Genomic DNA, 21,143 nt, shown 5'->3' with positions numbered 1-21,143 from the left:
CTTTTTTACTAGGTGACCTTCAAATTGCAGCACTGGCAAGATCCAAGCCCACACAGCCATCTTCATTCCCCAGAGGCATCTATACATAAATGTTAGCATGCATATTTTATGCATTTTTTTGTCTTGAGCCAGTGCCCCATGAACCTAGCAATGCCTCTGTCCCTCTTTCCCACCCCATGTTCCATCCCTCTGCCCAACTGTCCCTATAAATTCTGTAGCTACTGAGCATGCTCTTTCCTCTTTTCGACCTCCTAGGCTTGTTTTTGTTGTTGTTGTACTTTACTTCTGTAACTTTCAAGCTTTCTTGAGCACAGTGACACTTCACACTTCTCAATGGCCCTTTGGGCTGCAATCCTTTCCACACCTTGCTATTAAAAGGGATTATGATTGGGCAGAAATCACGTTCAAGTCAATAGAGATAAAATCAGCTTAAATTCAAGTAAACTGCCTAGTAGATCAGATAGTCTATTCAGAATTAAGCCCCACTCAGCTCAAATCGACTTATGTGAATGTGAAACCTACATTAATCTGAGCACACTTTGACATTAGAAATGTGTCTTTTGTGTATTCTCAGCAGCGTTAATTATAAAATGCTTACATAATTACAGGGCTCAAAAGAAATGTAAACTTCACATATGAAAAATGTTCTTTAGAGTATTAGGGCCCAAAACAGCTTCAGAGATGGATCCATATCCTACAGCCCATTCTCTAGATTTCACAAATCGGGTACATATAGACCAATGTCCAGTGATGACTGATATGTCTGTAGAATGTTGCATACATGAGATGCATCCTCACCATTCAATGCTATGTACCATGTCTGGAACATGTGATGACATGGGGCTGTTGCCAGTGCAGTTCTGCTGCTTTGACCACTTCCACTTTTGCAGTGCTTAGAAAGCCAATCTCACCACCACTTTGCTGGCTAGAGGAGACCATAGACAAGCAAATAACTAATTAGCATATTAAATGGTTATAGGATGACAGTAAATTTCTCAGTAGGTGATTGCACTACTGGGATTGTCATGCATAACCAGTCTGCAGTAGAGCAGGACATATGGCTAATGTAATTCCTACATATTGCCTTTTCCCAAGGGGTGAACTCTACACCTCTGCAGACAAACAATGTGAATTATTTATCTAAACTCTGCTTACGCCTAATTTAAACCCACAAAGAGAATGAAAAGGTTCAGTCCTGTCCCTTTAAAAGCCCATAATTAAATACTGATGATACTGTAGAGCTCCTTAACTGAAGTGGCCATTGTTTAAGATAAAGTAGAAATAATAATATATAATCTTATATTCTGTTTCTGAAGTTCAGGAAAAAGTGCCCATCATTATCCACGACATCTACATGAAAGAGGAAGGTATCTGCAGACTCAAGAGAACCCAAGATATGCACAAGTATGAAACAAACATACTTGGGGGGGGGGGGGAGTCTGAAAACAGCCCCATAAGAACTTAATGGCCTGGAATGTTCCATGATCCAGGGTGGGGGAGACTGAGAGATGGGTGGGAGAGGAGGACAAAATTTAGTGGCTGGAATGGGCAGAAAGAGGGTGTCATGACCCCAGAGTCCAGCAGGAATGAAAAGGTAATCAGAGGCTGCCAACTTTCCAGCTAGGTAGCCAGCCCAGGTAGAGGGCTCTGAGCCTGTGGCTGGAGTTCAGGAGACAACTGAGGCTGAGGAACAAAAAAACCCTCCTGTATCTGTAGGGCCAGACCCTGGAACCCCATGGGCATTTCCGCCTGAGGAACCAAATGCCTCCCCCAGGACATCACCAGTCCAGTGACTCAGGGCACACACACCAGGCAGGGAATGGAAGAGGAGTGCCCATCTTCAGGCCAAAAGATTGGCCATCTAGAACTAGTCACAAGGGGGTGGAGACTGAAAGAGGCTGTCTGAGAGCAGGAGCTCTCAGGCTTCCTCAGCTCTCAACTTTTATTGAAACAAGTTGCTCACTCGGAGCTATCCGTGGTCCTGCAACTTGCTGGCTGGTTTGCTTCCTTCTCCATGGGATATGGCATTGGATCAGAACACAGCAGAAGGAGGAACACACAGAAGGGTTTTGTTTGTTTGTTTTTTAAGGGAATATTGAAGGAATCACCTCATTGCCTCAATAGATTACTTTCTGGTTCACATTAAGAAACCCTTTTAAAATGTTTCCAGGGATTGAAGTGGGAGATGCCTTACCTCCTACCTTTCTCCAAAGAGACCCCAAATAGGTAGCAGCAAAGCCAAGAATTCTGCTGTTTATAACTTGGTTCTTATTTCAAAGCGTGTTAACCCCTACCCTGATTATTTAGAATTTATTTATTTATCAAGATATCTGTATACTGTTTTGCAATTTCATTTTAAATAAAAGCAGTTTGCAACAATTAAAACACAATAAGGACAATACAAAAAAATAAAACAGATTACCAGCTGACTATTATGGAACATGTTAAAAAACAAAATCTGTACAAACCAGTGGTGGCAAAGCAAATTCTTCAGCAAACACTTGAAAGTCAATACAGGAGGTACCTGCTGAATCTCAGTTTCAGGCTGAAGGCTCAGTTTCATGTTGATGCGGAATTAACTCTGGGGACAACCAACCAAGTATCTACAGCTGATATCAGTGATTGAGCCGGTATATAAGGGATCAGGCAGCACAAAGCAAACATAGTTCCTACTCCTTACTGTATGCTTGAAGTGGCTGTGACTCAGAGCTTGCAGCATGGTTTACATTGCAAAATGCTGGCCAGGCTTTGAGCTGCTTTTAACAATCCTGCAGTTTTGTCCAGTGATATTAGACTGTACACTAATGAAGGGCTGGTGTGAAGTTGAGAGAGTGCAACAGCCCAGTTACTTTTTCCCCAGATTGCTGATTCAACTGACAGAGTAGCACCCCACAACCCTTTAATGTATTTCAGTGATATACCACAATTGCAGGTCAAAGGCGATGTAAGAAAGCAGCACACAGGAGCCGGGCAATGTTGTTTACTGTTAATATTGCAGGTCAAAGGTGAGGATGAGGCAAGTTTGGATTCCCAGTTAAAAGTCCTCCATATCTCTCAAGCTGAAGCAAATGTCAATGTACTTAAGTTCCTCTCAAGTCAGATCAAGCAATCAACTGCAGGCAGAAGCCACATGATCCATTGGCTTGCATGCAGACTGGCTGCACTTTTATATGTGATCAGTGAAAATACTAACAATACCATGAACTAAGACTCACATCAGACCACATCTTTGAGACTAGCTTGTTTTTCAGTCCCCTTACACAGGCTCAGATAACACAAATCCCAGGGCTGCACTGCAACATTTTGTTGGAGGGACCCATTTGTTATATTATAAACTGCACAGTAGCAGCAGCAGCGGCATCTGCACATTTTATATTAACATTCCGCCAAAGCCTTCTCCTTATTGCTTCAAGGAAAATTCAGGAGCCACAGTTTATCCCGCTCCCTCAGTGAGGGTATAGCACCTCTCTTTCTCTTTGCATTTTGCCACTGCGGAAACTTTATAGAGCAGCAATTCAAACAACAATAGTATCCACATTTAAGGGCTGGAGAGCGATTAGTTTACATCCTCCTTCCCCCACCAGACCCTCTTCAGTCACTACTGCTTTCTTTTAAAAAAAACATATCTGAAGGACTTCAGGTCCCCATCCCTGGCTTGATGAAACAGCATTTTACTATATAGGCCTTAACCAAAATCATTCAACACCTGGATCTTTGACTGCACTCCATACAAAATCTGTCCTCCCCCCACCCCTGATAATGATATTTTGTTCTGTGCAGCAAAAAGCAGATGAAGAAGAGAAAAAGATTTGTATGCATATAGAGAGAAGTTCCATTCCAAGGGTAAAGAGGTAGATTGATGAGGTTCTTCATTTATCACTTCTGTTGCAAAGACGAAAATGTGTTCCTCCAAGAGAAGCCAATTGCAATATTTAGGAGAAGGTAATTAATTTCAAGAACCCAATTCTGTTTGAGCCTCTCTTTCTTTTTCTTTTTCAAAAGTCTAGTTTCAATCAGATCGCCATTTGTATTTATTGAAGTATGCGAGAATTATGAACCCATTAAGAGGAACTTATAAATCAGTCATATCATTTATACAGTGCTGTACATTTCTAGATATTTTGGGGGTGGGTGGGGACTTTAGTCGTGGAGAGAGAAACTGGTTCCAAACAACCATTTGCAACTTGATAGGTGTTACGTAAAAAGCTCATCTAGGGGGATTTGGTACCCAGTTGCCCAGGTTGGTTTCATCCCCAAACTCCTTGGCTCCTTGGTTTTGTTCTACAGATGGCTGCAAAAATCGGGATGCTTTGACAAGTGTAGAGAGGAAGCAGTCCTTGGCATACACCAGCTACCCTCATTATCAAACTTGTCCTCAGTGACTGGCAGGGGCCAGACACTCCAGATAAATGATAATGCCTGGCTCTGCACCTAATCTTTTTGTTATTTGCCAGCACAAGCACACAACTCTATTTAGCCCTCTTTTCCAATGACCACTGCCTCCACTGGTAACCTAACTGCATTCCTCAAGAACAGGATCCTCCACCAGTGTTTTGCACCTAGCTATCTTGCCAAATACAATTTGGATCAGGGATGCTTTGCTTGATTGGCCCACAACCCTCACCTCGGCTCTCCCTAAGATGACCCTCTTTGCTCTGTGGCAGAACACATGTATCATCATACCTCAGGCTATTTAGCATGTCCACTTGGATATGGCAAACCCCTCCCTCCTTCAGCACCTGACCAACCCTAGTTCATTGTTTTGTCTCAGGTAATTCCTCCACTCAGGAACACAAGTTTTTAAACTTTTGTCCTCAAGGACCAATCGTTTCCTACTCTACTTGAATACCTGGTCTTGTTGTCATGTTTGTTGTTTTTCCTTGAATTTATCCGGAACTTTAAAGGGACATGAAGCCATATGTTGTCCTTCAAAGCAATCTGGAAAGAGGTGCAGGATATACATGAAACAAACAAACATTGGAGAAGCATATTGGGAGGCTTCAAAGGAACTGAGGTTGCCACTCGGAATTCTTTAGTTTTATGTTAGGATAGAGAACCATCTGCAAATATTGAAAGGTAGGTTGTGGTTTACATCCAAAGACTCGTCCTTAATCTCTTCAAGGCTTCCACTAAGTAGCCGTGACCTCAGACTCCTAAGTCACTGCAAAGTTCAGGAAACACACTCATTCTTTACTGCTCAGAACAGGAAACTGTTCACATTTCAATCTTTCAACTTCTCTCTATCTTGTCTATTCAACTTTGCTGTCTTTTCTGTCCTTCTGTGGTCCAAACCCATGCTATTTTCAGTCAAGCTTTCCCTGGTGCACCTGCACCTCCTTGGCAGCCTGTCATATCCCTAGCACCATTCACCATTTCTTATATGGCAACAGTAAGATTCCCCACCCCTGTCTCTCTTTATCAAGGAAACAAGCCAAGTGTCAGTTGCTGGTCCAGGCAAAGTGGGCTTGTGAAACTTGCATACGTCATACTTGAAATAACCATGTTATTATTCTGTAACCATTGTGTCCAGGTGATTCAAACTCTTTAATGCCATTTTGATGTTTATAACAATAAAAACAAGTTTCTTGCATTTTGTTGAGACACAGCATGGAACCATTTTATATTTTAATGCCATATTAGTGTTTGTAGTGACAAGCAACTTTCTTTTGAACCCCGATTGGGACTCAGTGGTTCCTCCTAATTCCTCCAAGTATAATGCACCTTCTGTGTGATTGTGTGATGCACCATGACACTGGTCCAAAGATCTTGAATATCACACCTCTGTGGTTACATGCATACTTGGTGGAGTGTATGGACAGGGACAAACGTTTACCCTTTCAATGTTGTTGGATCACAGCTCCCATCATTCCCAGCCAGCATAGTAATTGATCAGGAGATAATGGGCTTTGAGTGCAGCAACATCTGGAGGGTCTAAACACAACACTCTAGCTCCTCAGCATAGTGCTGGAAAGGGGAAATAGTTGTGATCATTGTGCCTATAAAAAGCCACAGAAGAAACTGAGCGAAAGTAATTGTGGTTTTGGACAGCACAACATGGGAATTTCTGCTCTCCATTAGCAGCTGAACCAAAGTGGGGGGAGGTGTGCAGATTTGTAACCAACAAACAACATCACCAAGTTAAAGTTTAGTTTCAGATCAGCCCTAATCCCTACAGCTAGAGTAAGAAAAGAATAAATCAGTTTCCTGATGCTTCTTAGCTTGGGGTCCAGAGACTCCTAGGCACATGGAAAGAGACTGCAATGGACCAGTGGTAGCTCTTTGGAACTGAAGTTGCTCATACTCAAAGGCTGAGCAGCAAGTCAGACAGCAGAGTTTGCCTCCTTTTTCGGCACACACAACACAGAAACAGTATTCTGCCTCCTAGTGACTATAGCAGGAGAACGCTTGTGGTCTGGACAATTGCCAAACAATAAGAGGAGGAAAGTTATTTACCAGAGTATGAAACTCTGGTAAATCAGCTTCTCCAAGACCTCCAAAAATTCTGGTTTCATATATCTCTGTGATGGATAGGCTTTTTGTGCTCAAAATTAGAATATTATGTCCTTTTCCCGTGGCTTCTGTAGAATTGCAATGAGTCATAAGTACCCTGGAATAGCTACATGAATAGAAACTGATGTTATCAGGTAAAGTTCAGAACTATCTCATTTGCCATATTTTATGTAGCTCAATGTATGGCCAACTCTGGCTGCTTGCCTCGTAAAACAAATAGAGAGCAAACGAAAGTGGATGAAGGTTACCGTCCTCCTGAGATTAAGGGATGGAATATGGCAGGATACCCGTGAGCAACCCTGGAGTGGCTGCGCATCAGTTTTGCAACTGCTCCAGAGAAGAAAGATGGAGCAGAAACCAGACACAGATCAGCATAGCCCCTAATTGCAATTTCTGTAGGGCTGCCAAGTCCATGGAAACAAAGTGTGTTGCCAAACATGATACTCCCATGCCACACGGTTCATTTTTCAATTTAGCACCAAACACTTTGTGTCCTCTACTCTCATGGAGAAATAATGAGAGAACAAACGCATTCTAGGAGGGTGCGTGTCATGAGCCAGTATACTACAGTATTTGGAGTGTTCAACTAGGGCTGGTGGAGGCAGCCCAGGTTCAGATCCCTCTTCATGAAACTCCCTGGATGACCTTGAGCCAGACAATGGGTTTTATCCAATCCTCCATGTGCTCAGTTCTGCTGATGCAACCTGACTTCTGTTTCTTTCCCTCCCCTCTAGAGGAAGCCACAACTCTTCAGAGGTGGCTTTGAGGGCATGCTGGGATGGGGTGGGGGGAGCAGGAGAGGAAGTGGAAGCTCCATTGCATGCACAGAAGTTCATTGCATCAGTGGAGCTACAGCACTGGATACAGTCCAATGTCTCCTAGCCTTATTACCGTATTTTTTTGCTCTATAAGACTCACTTTTTCCCTCCTAAAAAGTAAGGGGAAATGTGTGTGTGTCTTATGGAGCGAGTGCAGGCTGCGCAGCTATCCCAGAAGCCAGAACAGCAAGAGGGATTGCTGCTTTCACTGCGCAGCGATCCCTCTTGCTGTTCTGGCTTCAGAGATTCAGAATTTTTTTTTTCTTGTTTTCCCCCTCCAAAAACTAGGTGCATCTTGTGGTCTGGTGCGTCTTATAGAGCGAAAAATACGTAACTCTCAGAGTTTATGTGAGAATACGATGAGAGGGAAAGACCGGATTAAAATATAACAAAAAAATAATGCTAGGTTAGGGTTGACATAATTGCAAAATTGCAAAGAAATTGGACATTTTTAAGCTATTTCTGAGGAAATTTGGCAAAAACAACACTGACGACATAGGCTGCCATACATAAATCTTCAGTTGCAGTGTGCACCAGCGACACATATCCGGAGATATGTGCACACTCAATCAGCAGAGTATAGCAGAAACGATGTGGCGCTTAGGTGTGGCATTCTAAGTAATTTATTAAGCAATATATACAAGACAAAGCATTCATGGCGTCTTCTCACATCTTCTCCAAGAGAGAGAGAGAAAGTAAAAAGTACAAAAGTACAATACAGTGGAAGAGATAAGACTGACTTCCGTTCTCACACTTTCCAAGCCTGGAAAGTAAACACAGACATGAGATGTAACAATCACATATCCAGCAATGGGAGAAAGAAAATGCTGACAATCTAGTCCAACTATTTGCAATGCAGGAATCTCAACTAAAACATCCATGACAGATGACCATCCAACCTCTGCTTAAAAAACCTCCAAGGAAGGAAAGTCCACCACCTTCCAAGGAAGACCATTCCACTGTCAGATAGCTCTTACCATCAGAAAGTTCTTCCTAATGTTTAGTCAGAATCTCCTTTCTTGGAACTTGAATCCATTGGTTTGGCTCCTGCAATGAAATAGATACAGAAGGTCCTGAGGAATGATTTCATGAAGTCAGGAACGTGAGAAAAATTGTACCTCTTAATGGTACCCTTTCCCTCTCAGTGTATCTCCTTACGCTATTAGCTGAATAAATCTCTGAGTTCCTTTAACAGTGGAAAGAAGTGTTAAGGGTTGTTGTTCTCTGATGGGGGCAGTGAATCATTTTCACCATGAGTTAATACAGAGAGCTCAAAAATGTATTGTCTGATTAAGTAATGTGAAGACAGTCTAGCCTACAGGCTAAAAGACTGTGGATTCTATCCCCTTACCTGAGCTTAGCTGATTTCCACTGTCTTTATACTTCAGCCTAGGGGTAAATATGTTTTCACAAGTGCTATACTTTGGAAAGGACATTAAACAGAGATCCATTCAGCCAGTATTTGATGGCTATCTAGGCAGAAGTTATACTAGAGGCACTTTTCAAAGAGTACAGAGGTGAGTGAAATCTTAGCAAACATTATCTTTCTCTACCTTTACACAGAAGCTAATAATATGGTTGTGCTGAATGTTCCCAAGCAAACATTTTATTGTAAAGGGAGGTCTTTCGTGAGGCATGGAAAACTTCACAAGCCACTTCCTTACATCACTTTATTTGCCACTTGTTCAACACCAAGTTGCTGCTGTTGGTTTTGCCAATCTGCTGCCTTGTTTTGCTGATCTGCTCACTACTGCCTTTAGGAGAGGGGGGGGGGGGTTCAACAACCTGATAATATAATCCCAACCATTCAGGGATCACATTGCAAACATGATGTTTGGCTATGTTGCTGACATCACACAGCTCATTAATTGAAAGCCAGAAAGCACAACTCTCACTTGCATGCCAGGGAAGGAACAGTGCTGAAACACTTTTGCCCCTGTTTAATAACAACAGCAGCAACGACAACAACATTATATTGGATTTTTTACTTGTCATTCGCCATAAGGCACTAGGGCAGTTTGCAACAATATAAAAAATACAATATTAAAATCAATTAAAACAATTTACAACCCTCTCCATCAGTGAAAGAGCAAGCACTTTTTACAAGGAATTATAATGTTCATGAAAACTACCCCCATCCATTTTCATTCAACCCTGCCAACTTGTGGGAGTAGACCCTTAGGTTTTACCTCTTTACTTACTGAAAATCTCAGTTTTAATTTCAAATAAGTATACTTTTCTCCTTAAGGCTCATCTAAAATTTATTGACTGGAAATGCTATGCTAGAAGAATTAAAATTAAGAATATTTCATATGAATTGATGAAAGTAATGGATTACTTTAGCTATTTGTTCTATTGGGTTTTTGCTGTAAATGGTTTTGTAATAACTGATTGTCAATCAACTCGAATTTGTTGCTTAAAGCTGTAAGCAATCACTATATATAATAAAAATCAAAGTATAAAACAATAAAATGGGGGTGTTATATATAATGTTATTTATTATGGATTAATATTATGATGATTATAAACTAAGATTCACAAACTATACAATCCCGACAAGGTGAGCTGAAAGAGTGGGCACATTTCACAAATATTTTTGTTCCTTGCACAACGGAAGCCTCTTATGAGCGTTTTTTCATAACCCTTTGTAAAACTGTGCTAAACGTTTTTCAGTGAGGCAGATGCTGGGGGAACCAGGCTGATGCTTTCTTGCCTCAGTCCAGTTGCAGACAGCTGACTTCTTTGGCCAGGAGGTGAATGTGGACATCCATTTGGAAGAGCATCTGCATGCACATTCCTTTGCAGGTAATCCAGTACAGATGGACAATATTAAGATGCAAATCCAGATCCAGATGTGTATCCACATGTGGCTGTCATCCATCTGGCCTGCATTACTTTTGGTATGCACATCTGAATGTGCATCCTCATCTCTATTCTGCCCTAATTAATCTCGCATAACCAGATAGAGCCAGATCACAGCATAAGTCTTTGTGGGTGAGGAAACAGCCAAAGCAGTGCAGTCACACAGTGTATCGTGGGAATTCAGTGTATGGTCCTTCCTTCCCACCACATACTTATTGGAGAGTTTAGTCTGACCTCAGAGATGCTACCGCTTAACACAACTGAACTGCCTACAGCCTTGTGTTTATTGATAGTCCTTTACTGGCTGACATCACACAGTAGTTTTCTAAAATGGTGCAGACGGGGAACAGATGGGGAACACTGTCTGCAAATAGTGCAGAATTGCACAAGAGATTTGAAAGTATGGCTTTGTGTTTGCACAGATTTCCTCCCCTGCTCCCAAAGCATAGGGCCAGCCCTACTATTAGGTACATCGAGGCACATTGTTTTCTTGATAACCTTCATGAAAGTCATATCATATGAACTATCCCTTTTGTAGGCCGTTTCTCAAGGGAGGACTAAGTAAGTTGGTCAACACAATCAGCAATCTTATTGAAAACAGTGTGGCACTGAAGTCAGTGGGACAGTTTCGGAACATTTTAAGTGTACTCTTTAAGCTCATTTTATCTCCAAGTCTTTTGCAGAACAAAGCTACACAGTTAATGGTAATAATCCACCCAAGCAAATTATAATAGTAGTATAATGTGAATTAAATAGTTTTAAAAATATAATCATATAATTCGTCCTTGAAGGGAATTTCCATTACAACCATTTTCTAAATATTTGGAAGCAAGTTCTATTATAATTTAAATGGAATTTACTTCCAATTAATTGTACTTAAGCAAAGTCATTTTAGTTCCTGGCACTAATGCGAGTGTGTTGAGATATCATTTAAAAAAAAAACATGCCTCAGCCCTCAATTCAGTGGTTCCCAGAATTGCTAATGGAATTCTACCATGCCTTGAGACTCACCTGATACATCAGTAGCTATACATGGCAGTCTAAAGCACAGCAAACACTGTCAATTTAATGGAATTGACTTCCGCAAAAGTATCCACAGAGCTGAAGATTTAAGAAGCATTGTCCAAAGTTTGCAGCAGCATGCCAACTTACCCAAGATGCTACTTTTACTCATGAATGGGAATCAATTGTTAATATGAATAATGCAATACATATAATAAAAATAGATGCTGAGGTATAGGTCTTTTCTGATTCAACACTAAAAAGAAATTCATTCAATTTCTAACTACGTATGTTCTAATTCATGCCGCTGTCTACTGGGTTGTTGGCACTATTTAAATCTTAAACAATAACAGAATGATAATTTTGCAACCTCGTCATTAGTTGCATTTTGTCATCTATTTTACAAGCTTCCTTCCTTCCTTTATAATTTACATTGTTGAATGCTCATCTGTAGGCTACCAGGGTAGTGAATATCTCTCTATGTCAGTGGTCAGCCATTTATTTTAGCCGTGGGCCCGTCCACTGTCCCTCAGACCTTGTGGCAGGCCGGAGAGGTAGCACTGGGGTGGGGGGAGCTGAATGAAGAGGCAAGGGGGGCAAGTAGTCCTCCTCCCCACCCCCCAGCCCCAGCTGCTGCGCTTACCTTCCTAGGGGCTGCCGGTGCTGCCACCACCACTGCTGCTGCTGCTTGTGGGTAGACAGAGTGAGCTCATCCGTTTCGCTCTCTGGCCACAGGAGCACCAGGGCAGAGGGAAGATGAGCGGCGTGAAAGGGCTGGCTCCGGAGAGGGGCTGCTTAAAATGGCGCTCAGCCAGGTCAGCCCAGCCCCCTTCCTCCTCTAGGCAGGGCGGGTAGAAGCCAGGAGGAGGGAGGGAGGAGGCGCCTCCACGGTGTGTGTGAGGGAGAGTGGGGGGGAGATGGAATGGAGCAGGGGGGGAAATGGCGCAGTCCAAACGAACAGAATCCCCACGCCGATCCATGGACAGTCCACGGGCTGGATCCTAAAGGCAATTGGGCCTAATCCGGCCCACAGACTTTAGATTGCCAACCGCTGCTCTATGTAATCCAAATGTAAGAATGTCATCACGAGCCCCCAGGGAGGATCTGTAGTGCCACATCTGGATTTGCATAAAGTAACTGCAGAATAGGGAAGCAACAAGACTCATCAGATATTTAGTAATCCACATCCAATAATAACACACAATACAAACTGCATTGTTGTTGTTGTTGTTGTTTAATTAAATTTATCCAAAGATCACAGTGTGGTTCACAACATAAAAATACAAAATGATAACACAAAATACACAATAAAAGAAAAATAACATCAAACCAATAACCCTGCTCCCAAAAACACATTTAGAAGGCCATAGAATGTGAATCAGCCCAAGAACTAATTGAAGAGAAATGTTTTTGCTTGGTGTCTAAAGATATCTAATGAAGGCGCAGGTGAGCGTCTTTGGGGAGAGCTTTCCACAATTGGGGAGCCACGACAGAAAGGCCCCTTCTCGTTTTGCCACCCTCTGGACCTTTCATGGAGCAGGCCCACCACAATCTATAAACACCACAATCCTTTAAATTATTTTCCACGTATATGAAATTAGGCCAATTATCTTAGTGGCAAAAAAAATAATAAAAAATAATCATTTAAAAAATCCAAATGTTATGGCGAAAAAGGATTTTATATATCCCGTCTACACGGTGCAATTCCATACATGTCTATTCAAAAGTACTGCTTTGTGTTCAAGGTGACTTATTCTAACATTGGCATACCCAACATGCCCTCATGAGAATTGCTGAACTACAATTCCCATCATCCCTGATATTTGGCCATACTTGCTAGGAGTGATGGGAATCGTATTCCAACAGCATCTGCAGGGCACCACATTGGCGACCCCTGCTCTAAGGTAAGTGTATATGGGATCACAGCCTTGTATTTATTTCTGTTCTATTTTGTTCTATCTCATCCTGCTCTATGAATACTGTTTCACTTTCCACCTAAATGATATCTGACTAAAGTGAAGCAAAAATTAGATGATACAATGAAGGTTTGAGGCATTCTCTCTAGTATCTGTCACAGGCTCCTTCCAACAGCAGATAATGAAAATTCAAAGTCAAACCATTTAACTTTAAGTAAATGGAAATGAATTTCTAGAGAAGAGATTTTCTTTCACTTCTGAGAGAAAGGAATAGGAGTTCACCGGCAGTTAATATAAAGATACCACATATAATTGTGATAATATAATGTATAAATATTAAGTGTTATTATATTACACAGCCTGTGGGTGTGGGTGTATGCGTTAAAAAATTTTTTTTTAGCACCACCGAGTTTTCCCCCATAAGACTTTGGATGCAATATGGTGCATGGTAAGAAAATACATTACATTATTAGAAATGCTTTGAGCTCAGATGAAACAATTTGCAGAACATCTTGTAATACGATAACAACTGTGTAAAAAAAATAAAAAAATCTGAAAGGTGGAATCTAACATTTGCATTCTGATCCTCATGCCCGTGTGTGTTGCAACACATACATGGAACTCCTCAATGTATGCCCAGAAAGGAGATGAACACTGCTTCATTTATTTAACAAAATTATTATACTGCTTGATTGTAAGAGAACCTCTAAGTGGTTTACAAAAATATTATAGAATCATAGAATCTTAGAGTTGGTACCCCAAGGGTCATCTAGTCCAACCCCCTGCAATGCAGGAATCTCAGCTAAAGCATCCATGACATATGACCATCCAACCTCTGTTTAAAAACCTCCAAGGAAGGAGAGTCCACCACCTCTCATGGGAGTCTGTTCCACTGCTGAACAGCTCTTACTGTCAGAAAGTTTTTTCGAATGTTTAGGCGGAATCTCCTTGCTTGCAACGGAAGCCATTGGTTCGAATCCTACCCTCAAGAGCAGCAGAAACAAGCATGCTCCCTCCTCCATGTGACAGCCCTCAAGATATTTGAAGATGGTTTTTATATCTCCTCTCAGTTTCCTCTTTTCCAGGCTAAACATACCCAGCTCCTTCAAGTGCTCCTCGTAAGACTTAGTTTCCAGAGCCTTGATCATCTTGGTTGCCCTCCTCTGCACATGTTCCAGCTTGTCAACATTCTTCTTAAACTGTGGTACCCAGAATTGGGCACAGTATCCCAGATGTGTTCTGACCAAGGCAGAATAGAGTGGTACTATTACTTCCCTTGTTCTAGACACTATACTTCTGTTGATGCAGCCTAGAATAGCATTAGCTTTTTTTACTGCTGCATCACACTGCTGACTCATGTTAAGCTTGAGGTCGACTAAGACCCCTAGATCCTTTTCACATGTACTCCTACTAAGCCAGGTGTCCCCCATCCTATATTTGTGCATCTGGTTCTTCCTGCCTAAGTGCAGAATTTTACATTTGTCCCTATTGAAATTCATTTTGTTGATTTGTGCCCAGTTCTCCAATCTGTTAAGGTCATTTTGAATTCTTCTTCTGTGGCATTAGCTACCCCTCCTAGTTTGGTGTCATCTGCAAATTTGATGAGCATCACCTCAATTCCTTCATCCAAGTCATTTATAAAGACGTTGAACAACGGGCCCAGGACAGAACCCTGTGGCACCCCACTTGTCACTTTTTTCCAGGATGACAAGGAACCATTAATGAGTACAGTGGTACCTCGGGTTAAGAACTTAATTCGTTCTAGAGGTCCGTTCTTAACCTGAAACTGTTCTTAACCTGAGGTACCACTTTAGCTAATGGGGCCTCCCACTGCCGCTGCACCGCCACTGCACAATTTCTGTTCTCATCCTGAAGCAAAGTTCTTAACCCGAGGTACTACTTCCAGGTTAGTGGAGTCTGTAACCTGAAGTGTCTGTAACCTGAAGTGTCTGTAACCCGAGGTACCACTGTACAGTTGTACCTTGTGTTACGTACCAGCCCCTTATGAATGCTTCTGGTTCAGCACTCCACTAACCTGGAAATAGATGCCCCTTGTTGCGAACTTGTTGCGCCCCGGGATGCGAGAGGAAGTCACGCTCTGGTGGCGTGGCAGCAGCGGGAGGCGCCATTAGTGAAAGCGTGCCTCATGTTACGAGTGGTTTCCAGTTATGAACGAACATCCAGAATGGATTAAGTTCATAACCAGAGGTACCACTGTACTCTTTGGGTTCGATCAGTCAACCCTATGAAAATGTACATTAAATCATTGATAAGCAACAGTTAAAAACAGGAAATTGACATATTCAAAAGATGGTTAAAATCAACTGCAGCTAAAAGGAATTAAAGTACATCTAGCATCTACTCACTGGAAGGACAGATCGTGAAGCTGAGGCTCCAATACTTTGGCCACCTCATGAGAAGACTCCCTGGAAAAGACCCTGATGTTGGAGAAGGGGACGACAGAGGACGAGATGGTTGGATAGTGTTCTTGAAGCTACCAGCATGAGTTTGACCAAACTGCGGGAGGCAATGGAAGACAGGAGTGCCTGGCGTGCTCTGGTCCATGGGGTCACGAAAAATCGGAAACAACTAAACAACAACAAGCATCTACATGTCCAAATAGGCTTGCCTAGACAGAAATGTTTTGCGCTGGTGCCAAAAAGAATACAGAGATGGCAGTTGCCTGATATCAATAGGCAGGGAGTTCCAAAGTGTAGGTGTGGCGACACTAAAATATTGATTTCTTACAAGTGCACAGAATTATATGGCATCTGTAACAGTGCCAGATTGAAGTGGTCAGTGGGTATATAGGGGGTAAATTGATCTTGCAAGTAAACTAGACCCAAGCCGTTAAGGACTTTATTTACTAATAGTAAGACCTTGAACACGGTCTGCTAATAAATGAGCAATTGTGGCACAGCCTTCTGCGTTAACTGCAGTTTCTGGGTCAAGCATGAGGAAAGCCCGCATAGAGTGCACTGTGGTAATTCACTCTCGAAGCCACCATTTCTATAGAGGGACAGCTCTATTCAAGAACAGGGATGGGTGAGTGTGAAGTTGTCCTTTCTGTTTCAGTGAACAGAAACACGGTTGTAAGTGAGAAAACTCCATGCGCCTCCATGTACCCAGAAAATCGCTGGATTGAGATGTTAGTGTTTCTATCATATTCCTTCCTAGCGTGTCGGGAAGAATGCTAGGCTGAACATTTCCCCTGTATGCTAATTTTGTATGCTACAGGCATTTCATTTTATTTTTTTCTGTATGGGAGAATATTCAAACATGCACAATGATTTTGTTGAAACAACTGGCTTACTCCTTGTTGTCCTTCCACTGGCAGGTGAAGACCTTCTTATTCCAACAGGCTATTAGGAACCAACTGTTTTTAAGGAAAGAGCTGCTTCTGTGAGGTTTTTATTGTTATTATTTCTATTTTTGATAGCTCTTTTTATATAGACACCGAAACACACCAATTGAGTTTTAATTCTATTAGTGTTTGATTACGTTTTTAATGATTATTTTTTTCTGTGTTTTTAGCTTTTTCTATTTCCATGTTATTTATAAGCCACTTTGAGTCCTGGTCTGGGGGAAAGCAAGATTTAAATAAATGTAATAAAAGACTGATAAAGTCCGTGGGCACGTATGCAATGTTACATGTGTTGATCTATAAGATACCACACGACTTTGTTTTTGCTTCAACAGGCTTCCTCTGGGAAATGATTTTGCTAGCTGCCTTGGGCATTTTATATAGAAAAGCAGGCTATCAATATTTGCTGTAAGACTGAGCAGCAGAGAGTTAATGAGGCCAGGATGGCTGCAAATGTTTCTTAAAGTTCAACAAGCCAGATTGTTGCCAAGCATATTTATTTTCATTTTGGCCAATGGACAGGCCTTTCTCTGACTTCACCACCTCCCCTTCTTCACTCGTAGCTGAGGTTGTAATCAAGGTGTCATGTGTGTAGGGGAAATAGAGATAGCCATTTTCAGTCAGAGACTGGCACAGAAAAATGCAGAAAAGTACATTTTCCTAAGGACAGCTCTGCTATATTGAGCCAAAGTCTCATCTAGTTCAGCATCTTATTCCCACACTGGCCCATGAGAAGGCCACAAGCAGGGAATGAGCACAATAGCACTCTCCTCACTTGTGTTTTCCAGAAACTGCTATAAATTACAAGTGAAGAGGACTTAGGTTACCCTTCCCCAACCAGGCTTCCTAAGGGTGTTTTTGACTAGAGCTTCTATCATCACTGACCAGGTTGGTTGGTGCTTCTGGGAGTCCAACAACATCTGTAGGGCATGAGGTTGGGGAAGGCTGATGATCTTACTGTTCCAGTCTAAGATACCTGTAGCTTCCATACAGTATTAATTTCATTTCCCTTCCTACTGCCATAGATTATCAGATTCACACACACACACCTCTTTTTTTCTAGTCCACATTTTGTATTTCAATAATTGAAGGCAATCAATGAATTATGAACCCCATAGATTTTGTATGTTTCGGTCAAGAGCAAATTCCCATTAGCTTCTGTAAGATGCCACCCTAATAATATTTATGCATTTATTAAAATTCTATTTTTTTATTTCTATTATTAATTAATTAGATTTCCATGGCAATCTTGTTCAGCTGAGCTACAGAGCATCACATGTAAATGAAAAGTCAATAAATGGATGTAGGCATTCAACCTGAGCTGTTAGATACAGGATATCTATCTTGCCATGCCAAGACAAAAGTGTGGCAGGTTTTTATCTGCAAGATGTTGTTTGCAGATGATGCAGCCTTGACAACACACTCCAAAGGAGTTCTACAGAGACCCATCAACTGTTTTGCCCAAGCCTGCAGGGCATTCAGCCTCACCATCAGCCTGACAAAGACCAACATATTGGGTCAGGACATCACCTGCACTTCATGCATCAGCTTTGGGGACTAGATGTTTTGACTACCTGGGCTCCACCATAGCCAGCAACCTTTTCACTGATGCTAAGCTGGACAAGCATATTGATAAGGCAGCAATGTCAATGGCTCACCTTTCCAAAAGGGTATGGGAGAATGTGATGCTAACAACCAATACCAAGATGAAGGTCTACCAGGCTTGTGTGTTGAGCACCCTGCTTTATGGAAGTGAGCAGTGAGCAACTTGCACCAACCAGGAGCAGTGGCTCAATGTCTTCCATAGGTGTTGTGTCAGGAAGATTTGGAGCATCACACGGGAGGACAGAATCTCAAGCAATGATGTGCTATTCCAAGCCCACATTCCCAGAATGTTCACACTTCTGTCTCAGCAACGTCTATGCTGATTTGGTCATCTACTCAGAATGGAACATGGCAGGATCCCCAAGGATGTGATTTACAGGGGGCTGGCTTCAAGCACCAGGCCTGTTGGCAAACCAGCTCTCCATAATAAAGATGTCTGCAAACATGACATGAAGGCTGGCAACCTCAAACCTGCAGTGTGGGAATCCCTTGCAGACAACCTCAGTGCCTGGAAACACACATTAAGAAGGGCCTCATATGATGATCTCAGGATCCAGGTTGGTTCATACGGGGAGAGGCGGTCTTTGAGTCCTGTGATACACCTTGGAAGTTGTTGGAAAGGCAGGATACACACACACACACACACACACACACACACACACACACACACACCTATAATTCCTTCTAGCATTATTCTTTTTATTCAACCCTATATTCATGCCATTCTTGTACAGCTTGCTAAGGAAAAGGAAGGGTGCTGTTAAGAAGTCTTTAATCATTCCTCCAGCCATTTATTGACCTGCTTTCTAAAGGCCATATACACTTCTTGATCTGCATGCAGAATTCCTATTGATGTCGTTAGGAAACTTACAAAAGATGTCAATTAGAGAGAAAATAAAGCAGTTTAAACTACTTGTGAATGTCTCTATCTGATATCGTTCATGAGACATGGAATTTGAGTAGCGTTTTGGTTAGTGAACGGGGGCAGGGGGATGGGGACGATTAGCTAGCTATCCCATATTTTTCTGTGAAGAAGACTTTATATTTAACACTGAAACAATTGATGTCCCTATGGTATAAACAGGATAGATAATGAATATAAGTGGGATAGAAAATTAATCCTACTTGTGAGGAAAGAGACAGTCATAATTCACTTAGGCTTCTCGGCTCTTACGTTATGAGGTCTTCAGCTAACGCATGGGATCCATTCTACATCCCATAGATGCTCATTATGAATTCTTTTTATGTGCAACATGTGGGGACTAACTAGTTTCATATCTCTTGGTATCAGCTGTAGTCCAAAGCATTTTGTATTAAAGTGGAATGCAAACACAGATGCTATTTAATACAAAGGATTTGAATGCAGACTCTGTTTTAACGTTGAATTATTTATCTTAATTTGGTTTAGAACAACAACAAAAAATCCCTGTTAAAGTAAAAATAAAAAAGGATATTATTGATTTCTTGTTACAGAGCTGCATGAGGAAAACATGTGGGCTCTAGTTTGGCCTATCATCGACACAATGCCCTTTAGTGTGCTACAATGGGGATCAAGATATTTGCCAGTTAGAAATCTCTGCTTAGCCCTTTAGAGATGGTTTATAATGCTACATTTAGAATGCTTATTTCACAGTAAGCAATATCTGGAACCCTGACCAAGAAAGATTATGCTCCTATCAAAGCTGTTGAAAAGTTTGAGGGTCAAAATTTTTCAAAACCGAACCTCCTAGGGGTTTCCTGCTGTGGTGTCTCTGGGTGCAATAGCACCTCTGGGGCGTTTCCTTGGCATCCACAAAGCTTCTGAACAGCTTGCACCCACCCTCACTGCAGGTGCAGAATTAACACCCCCCCCCCAAAAAAAACCCACACTTGCTTTAAAGAGATGGTGCTAATTGCTAAGGGAAGAACAAGTCATTCTATATCTGTTCTAGCCAATTGTTTAGATTTATGTTAAGTGGGCCAAGTTCAGACTAGAAAATGGGCTGGGGTCCTCTTTGCGTCTTAGAACCAGTACTATGTTTCCAGAAAAAGAGGTTCCCAAACTCACCATGATGCCTCCCTTGTTCTTTTATAATGGCATAGTGCCCACCTGAGAGGTGCCAGAACTGTGCTCTGGTGAGTTCCAGCTGGGAAAAAGGGCCCTGCTTAGAAACAGAATTGCAAAGGACCTAAAGTCCAGGAAAAGCAGGTGGACCTCAGAAAGTTCCTTCTGGTGACACAAAGGGGAGACTGGGGGTGGGGGCATAAATCTGAATCAGTTCACACCTAGTAATTTGTGCTTTCAGTACGCAAATAGTAGCACAGCCATCGTTTGAAATTCACAGTTCTTTAAATTTTGCAGTGTACTTCTCCAGCTGAGTAATATGCCAAAAAAAAAAAAAAAAAAAAGGCATATACATTGGTGAAAATAACATGCCAAACTGCATTACATTGGGGGAAATTGCTTTGCAAAAATGTGTATATTAGGAGAAATTCACGCTAAGATGCTGCCGAATATTCACTGGAACTTTTTTTTTCCAGTTGCAAACTGATGTGGAAATGTGGAGAACTGCATTTAACACTGGGAAAACGGGTAACGGAGAGAAACCGAAAAGGATATATTTGCCCATGCCTAAAGGAGACAAAGCAATATTAAACTAAAACCCAACGTGACTGTCACCTGCACAAGCAGGCCGTTTTGCATGAGCAAAACCTCTCCACTGAGATGGCTTTGAACATTCCAAGGAACCAGAAGGGTAGGTTGTACTTTCTTTCTCTGCAGTTCTTCTGATGTAAAGGCTCCAGATGCAGAGACAGCTTGTGTATTCCTCAAACACAAGTTGTTTCTTCCCTACCCCAACATTACATCAGAAACAAGAGAAAAGCACAACTTACTATGTTTTCCTCTTCCGCTGTCTGTTTAGACTGGCAGATGCCGTTCTAAATTTTCCATAAGGAAGTCTCAGGGAGGAGAGTATGCAACTTCATGCCACTCAATATAATATCTTTAGTTTTGTCGGCAGTACCTGAATCTAAGAGGGATGCCTAGGAAAAGAAGGAACGTTGACAATTGAAAAGTTTCTCTCA

At 41.8% G+C, this 21,143-nt stretch overlaps 1 long non-coding RNA gene across 1 annotated transcript in view; it reads right to left on the bottom strand.

The window, feature by feature from the left end:
* The window catches only part of LOC309345740, a 55,552-nt gene extending 47,175 nt beyond the window's left edge, over positions 1–8,377 (bottom strand). The window contains exon 1 of the long non-coding RNA XR_014158359.1: positions 8,306–8,377. This is a non-coding gene — a long non-coding RNA (uncharacterized lncRNA). The remainder of the gene's footprint in view (positions 1–8,305) is intronic.
* Positions 8,378–21,143: the final 12,766 nt, after the last annotated feature.

This window comes from Podarcis erhardii, assembly GCF_964252035.2.
Source record: "Podarcis erhardii genome assembly, chromosome: 1".
Lineage (NCBI taxonomy): Eukaryota > Metazoa > Chordata > Lepidosauria > Squamata > Lacertidae > Podarcis > Podarcis erhardii.
The sequence above is the reverse complement of the archived record's forward strand: the minus strand, read 5'-3'. Positions and strand labels throughout refer to the sequence as shown.